This window comes from Eschrichtius robustus, chromosome 9 (genome assembly GCF_028021215.1).
Source record: "Eschrichtius robustus isolate mEscRob2 chromosome 9, mEscRob2.pri, whole genome shotgun sequence".
NCBI classification, from domain to species: Eukaryota; Metazoa; Chordata; class Mammalia; order Artiodactyla; family Eschrichtiidae; genus Eschrichtius; species Eschrichtius robustus.
The window spans coordinates 61,346,121-61,353,110 of NC_090832.1; the positions used below are offsets into that span (position 1 = coordinate 61,346,121).

Consider the following 6,990-nt stretch of genomic DNA (forward strand, 5'->3'; position numbering starts at 1 on the left):
AAACCAAGAAAGAGAATCAGAAAAGAAGGAGCCAGGAAAAAATAAAAAGAATGTCCCAGGATAATGGTGAGGGCTCTAGGATGGACATCTACAAGAAAAAATAATGTCTGAAAGGACTGACAGGGAAACTGATTCACTTAACACAGATGTGCCTATCAAAACAGAGAATGCTTACAGAAAGTAAACTCAATATATCTGATGTATTAAAATGGAAAAGGGTGATGGTTGAGGAATAAACACACAAATTATCAAAGTGAGAAGATTTTGGAGATTGAAAAAGTGACTCAATGTGTTCAATGACTGATCGGAAAGAAAATTCCATCACTTTTAAATATTTAAAGCATGGTTGCAGGAAACTCTAAGAAAATAAAAATTTTAAATCAATTCCACTGACAAAGTTTTGCTAATTGATTTATTTGAAAGCTCTTGAAATACACTGACATACCTCTTCAATGATAGCTAGAGTATGGAGAAAGGATTGTTGCCTGTTAAAGGTGTCATTTGTACCTGATTCTAATTACTGAAATAAATGTCATAAATGTGCCTCTCTCTTAAAAACTGTGGAGCAAAATAGGAGAATGAGCTATCATGTTTAACCTTTCTCCTAAAATTAAAACTGGCTAGATATTAAAATTCTTGCTGTAACTGTTAGGCCCCGTGAGATGCCCTAGAAGTCTTATAATAAAACTTCAACTTGGGCTAATTTGAATGGCTACCTATTCCCTGCAACAATCTCTAACTGGTATGTGTAATAAAATATAAGCCATATAAATTGAACAAGATTTCATGGGAAACTTCCTCAGCTTAGCTATTTAGTGATTGTTCTTTACTTAAGAGTACTTGATTACATTTTCATTCCTACAGGAAGAGTCTACAAGTATAAAACAAAACTCTTTCTTCTTCACCTCAATCTAGCCTCAACTCAAATCTTCCCAAAGCCCTTCAGACATACTAGCTCATGAACTCAAATTCATCAAGAAGCCTGGCTGTTGTGGGAAACTGGTCTTCTGCTTTGGGTAAATCAAAGGAGGAGAAAGACAAAAAATTATATAGTGGGCCAGGAATGCACAATAGGCTCAGTGTCCAGCTAAGAAGTGAAATAAATTTACTCAGTAAAAACAAGAAGCAACCCCTTATTTTCAAACATAATCTCTTTAAGTTTACATGGAATTAGTCAAATTGTACTATTTACCCAAATTAAATAAATTTGACTAGCTTATTATTCAGCCCCCTCCAGTTTCCAACAAACAAAGCAAATGCTCGTCTCAAGGCAATGAAAACTCAACTGGCTCAAAATTCACAAACTTACATCTGAAGTCATCATCTGAATCTCTAGAAATAAAAAAACATAAAACCTAATATTCTCTCCAACAGGAATAATGATTTTGTCTCCCCAAACTAACTTACCTCGAAAATAAAAATAATCATTTGAACAATGTTCATATAGCACAGATACATACAACAGTTCCAAAATTAATTTCCTGAGTCATTAAAAGTTTTAAATTGTGGTTGTAACCACTAGCTTAACTAGTGAATCTTTCAAAGTTTTGGGTTTCTTTTGAGATGATAGTAACCTGCCTCAGGGGCAAAGAGAAGGGATCCTTAATATGTTATCTTCTTAAAACCTAGATGAAAAGGATGCTAGTCTGCACTGGGAAAATTTCATTTGTGAATAAATATATGGTCTATCATTTGGTAATTTTTAAGCTATTTGATAACTACATTGAAAAATTATCTTTGCTTCTTACTGAGTTAAATCTCTCAGATTTAATTCATTCATGTCCATCAAAGCCTTTCTAGGGCAAAGAATGAACCTGCACACGTAAGACAATTCCAATAAAGATATTTTCTAAACTTAACCAAACATTGCTCCTCCTTCCTCAACCTGAAACTACAGGGTAAATTCATTCCAATACAACCATTATAAAATCATTTTAGAAGACCCTTGACAACAGTAAAATTGACCTCATTATTTCAGTGTACTCACACATTTTGTTCACAGGCTCAGGACATAAGGACTCAAAACCACCTCTGATGCTTTCTGACAGATTGGAGATGAACTGGATTCCACAGGGGTGCACACGCCAAGGACATCTAGAAGCCAAATGACAAAAAATTAACATCTCCAGATTCTGTCTGTGCAGAATCAGGAGCAACTCTGAGATTTTTAAACTCTGAGTGTACCATCAAGGGAGTCAAGTCCATTTTTTGTTAAGCTTTGTTATGTTCCAAGATTTCATCAAAAATAGCATCGTATTCTGAAACCAGTTTTTCTATATCAAAAACTTAACTCTGTTATTGTTTATATTAGTCTCAGTTTTCATTTCAAGAGGGACAGAATTTCAGACAGGGTGTTGGCTTTTTATGAAAATTTATTCAAACATTTAATGAATTTTGTAACTAGAACTTTAATTCATTCACAGAAAGAATATCATAAGACCATATAACATAATAGTTAAGAAGACAAGCTTTGAAGAGTTGGTATCAGTTGAGTGGGAGTCTGGTTTTTAAAGGTAAAATGAGACTAACACTAGTACCTATTTCATGATGGGAATGTTAAGATTAAACTTATCACAGTACCCGACACATAGTGTTTAGAAATGTGAGATTTATTACTTTGATTATTAGTCCCCATTCACTCAAAATTCACACATACTTAAGAACCATTCTTACCCCCTTTGCAGGTATTCTACTCTTTTTAATTAATGAAAGCAGTTATTGTAGGAGATTGCCCCATAGCCAAAAGGGGAAAAGTAGAAAGCTTTAACTGTAAGGCAAAGAACTTTCAACAAGCTCAGAAATTACCTCAAAACTCAAAACCAACATCAAAAGTCAGTAGCAGAGTCCCCAGAAATGAAAACAAAACAGTTGCACAGCAGTATGTAACATCGGGTGAAAGTGGCAAGACCAAGGGTTAGGAGCTGCACTATGTCCTGTCAGTTTCCTCTTCCTCATGCAATGTCACTAGACAGGTATAGTAGACTCTTTAGTTCTGTCTTGGCCTGGGTTTCCTTCAAATCAGAATCAAAGAAAATGCCAATGAGTGAGTAATTTATTTGAATGCAATTCCAGGAAGTATGGTTAAGGGATAAGGGAAGTGAAAATAGGAGAGAAAATAAATAAAGATATATTATCAAGTCAGTGCCATTATTAGCAACTGACTGTTTAATTTAGCAAGACTTTCTGAGAAGCCTTATGAAACTGACTTCAGAACCATGTCCACAAGGGAAGAAAAGGAGAAGCATTCATCCAAAGTTCCCATTCCCCAGAGATCAAGGATCACTCAATGCTGTCACCTCCCATGCAATTCCAAGTTGTTCATACATGAATGTCAAACAAGTTCCCACAGGTGGTCTTATGCCATGTGTGGTAAGGCATTATTAATTTTAATCTACATGAAGTAAATCAAAGCCTGAATGCAACTGATAGCGATAGCCATGGTTGGAATAAGTGTTGAGGATTTAAAATGATGAGCAAAGAGTTCAGCAAACAAAAATCAGCCAATGTTAATACATCACATTAATAGAATAAAGGAAACCAAAGCACATGATCAAATCAATTGATGCAGGAAAAGGGTTTTACAAAACCCAATACCCTTTAATGATAAATGTATTCAACAAACAAGGAATAGAAGAAAATTTGATGGTAAATAAACAAGATAAAGGACATTTTTGAGAAACACACAGTCAAAATTATACTCAGTGATGAAAGATTTAAAGTTTTCCATCTAAGATCAAGAACAAGATTAGAATGTCCACTTTCACCTTTTCTATCCAACATTGTACTAGAAGCTCTAGCCATAGTAATTTGGCAAGGAAAAAAAAATGGTGCCCAAATTTGAAAGGAAGGAGCAAAATTATTTTTGCTCACAGATGGCATGATCCTACATACAGAAAATCCTAAATAATCTACAAAAAGTCTACTAGAGCTAATAAACACGTTCAGCAATAGTTCACTGTAAAGATCAACACACAAAAATCAGTTATAATTCTATATACTAGCAATTAACAATGTGAAAATGAAATTAAGAAAATTATTTTATTCACAAGAGCATCCAAAAATGAAATAATCAGGAATAATGTTAACCAATGAGGTGCAAGTTTTACACTAAAAATTACAAAACATTGTTGAAAGAAATTAAAGACTTAAAGTAAATAAATTGAAAAATATCCTATGTTCATGGATTTGAAGACTTAATATTGTTAAGATAGCAATACCACATAAAGCAATCCACAGAGTCAATGAAATCCCTATATAAATCCCAATGACATGTTTTGCAAAAATGAAAAAGCTTGTCCTAAAATTCATATAGAAATAAATTGAACATGAATAGCCAAACCAATCTTGAAAAGGAAAAACAAAGTTGAAGGACTCACACTTCCCAATTTCAAAACTTACTCCAAAGCTATAGTAATCAAAAAAAATGTGGTACCAGCATAAGGATAGACACATAGATCAATGAAATAGAATCTAGAGTCCAGAAATAAACTATGGTTAATTATTTTTTGACAAGGGTGCCAAGACCACTCAGTGGGGTTGGGAGAGGACTCTTCAACAAATGTTTTTGGGTAAATTGTATCCAAATGCAAAAGAATGAGTTTGAACCCTTATTTAACACCATATGTGAAACTCAAAATGAATCAAACACCTGAATGTAAGAGCTAAAACACTAAAACTCTTAGAAGAAATATTGGGGTAAATGTTCATGACCTTGTATTTGGTAATAGATTCCTAGATATTACACCAAAAACACAAGCAACAAAATAAAAAATAGATAAGTTGGACTTCATCAAAATTAAAAACTTTTGTGCATAGAAGAACACCAACACGAAAGTGAAAAGGCAACCTACAGAATAGGAGTAAATATCTGCAAATCATAAAGCTGGTAAACACATACAACACAACACAAGCATGTAAATAAATGTTGATAGTAGCACTACTCACAGTAGCCAAAAGGTGGAAACAAACCAAATGTCAATCAGCTGAAGAATGGGTAAACAAAATATGGCATATGCATAAACTGAAACATTATTCAGCCATAAAAATTTTAGAATGAAGTACTGATAACGTGACAATGTGGATAAACCTTAAAATTATGCAAAGTGAAAGAAGCCAGATACAGAAGGTCACATTTTGTATGATTCTATTTATAAGAAATATCCAGAATAGGTAAATGCATTGACAGAAAGTGGATTAGTGGTTCCTGGGCAATAGGGGAATGGGTCCCAGCTGTTTAATGAGAACAGTGTTTCCTTTTGAGGTAATGAAAAATTTTGGGAATAAGATAGAGGTGATAGTTGCACAATATTGTGGATTGCCACTGAACTATACAGTTTAAAATGGTTATTTTTATGTTATGTGAGTTTCACCTCAACTTTTTTAAATGACTCACAAAAACATCTAGAATAGTTCTCAGTCCTCAGACTGCTATAGGTCTAGCTAACTGAAGTCATGTCACAGTCAAAGCAAATAAGTATGTTTCCTGAGTACAAGAGAGATTGAGGGGATATAGAGAGAAGTAAATATGTTGGGCGGTCTAAGTAAATTACCTGAAGCTGATCCTATCAGCCTAAGGTTTTGCCAAAGGTCAAAGTTAAAAACTTTTTAACTGAGTCACCTTGGGTCAACAGAATTCCTCTGCACTTGTCAGCCTCTCTGTCTAAACCTAAATTATCCATAATATTCATCACTTATTCATGTGCTATTTTAGGATACTGTCTACATTTTCTGGCAGATAAGAAATAATATCTCTAAACAAGCTTATTTAAGCCAATGAACAAGGAGAAAAATCAAAATGGGAAGAGAGTAGAGGATAACTTTTGGATCTGAAATTATATAATTATAACTGGAGTTGACTGCACAAGGAGCTGTATAGTTTTCTCAATAAATAAATCAACTTCTGAAAACAGAAATAATATATAAACATGTGCATGGGGGATGGCGGATTGTGTAAGTAATACTTAAGAATACAAGCATACTATCACATCTTTACTCTCCTCTACACTAACATATCTCATTTATACTCTACTTAATTTCTTTACTTTAACAGATAATATTGAGTCCTGCCCAATTTTAAAAGCAGTAATTTTCAACATTTCTCACCACATCTTCATATGGATCCAAAGTCAGGTAGCTCCAAGACAAGTTAATCAATACCCTTTTTAAGCTAATGAAAAGTTTTTAAAAATTATAACAGTGAAAACAGACATACATAGACACATACACCAATGACTGCTTAGTGGAAGTGTGGAATCTCTCTTTTCACTGCCCCTCTCTTCTTTAACCTGCTGCTTGACAAAAATTCCTCGTAAGATTCAAAGGGGAAGTGTGAGTAACACTGCAGATAACCAGGAGTTCTAGAGAAATAACCCATTTCTGGCTAGAGAAGGGAATTGTTAAATCCACAAGTCTCCTAGGATACCTTCATAGACTTCCTGAGTAGAACCACTCTCTCCCCTTTGACCAAGTCAGAATAAACTTCTAAAGAGATATTCTGGAAGTCCCTTTGATCTTAGTGAGCTTGAAGGCCCCTCCCCCTTTGCACTCACTATACGGTTAATGATCCTCTTCCCCTTTCTTTTGGGAAAAAAATGAAATAAAATTTGCGACTGTCATCCACTGTTCTTAAATGACATAGTAATGTTGGTGTGTCCTTACAAAATAAATTATAACCATGGCAGCAAAAGTAGAGAGCATGCAATGTTTGCTAAATTCCTATAGGAAGTCTCTATTTATCCAAGAATCACACTTGTTTGCTGTTTTAATATTTGTCTTAGAGAATAGAGAAACTATGTAAGGTTGAATGGTAGTCCCCAAAAAGTTATGGCCATGTCCAAATTTCTAGAACTTGTGAATGTTACCTTATTTGGAAGAAGGATCTTAGTAAACGTGATTAAATTAGGATCTTGAGATGAGATTATCCTGGATTACCAGGGTGGGCCCTGAATCCAATGACAGGATCCAATCAGTATCCTTATTAGACTGAAGAAG

At 34.2% G+C, this 6,990-nt stretch overlaps 1 long non-coding RNA gene across 1 annotated transcript in view; it reads right to left on the bottom strand.

The window, feature by feature from the left end:
• Positions 1–2,059, bottom strand: part of LOC137769078 (uncharacterized) — an 82,086-nt gene extending 80,027 nt beyond the window's left edge. The window contains exon 1 of the long non-coding RNA XR_011074916.1: positions 1,988–2,059. This is a non-coding gene — a long non-coding RNA (uncharacterized lncRNA). The remainder of the gene's footprint in view (positions 1–1,987) is intronic.
• Between the last annotated feature and the right edge of the window lie 4,931 nt (positions 2,060–6,990).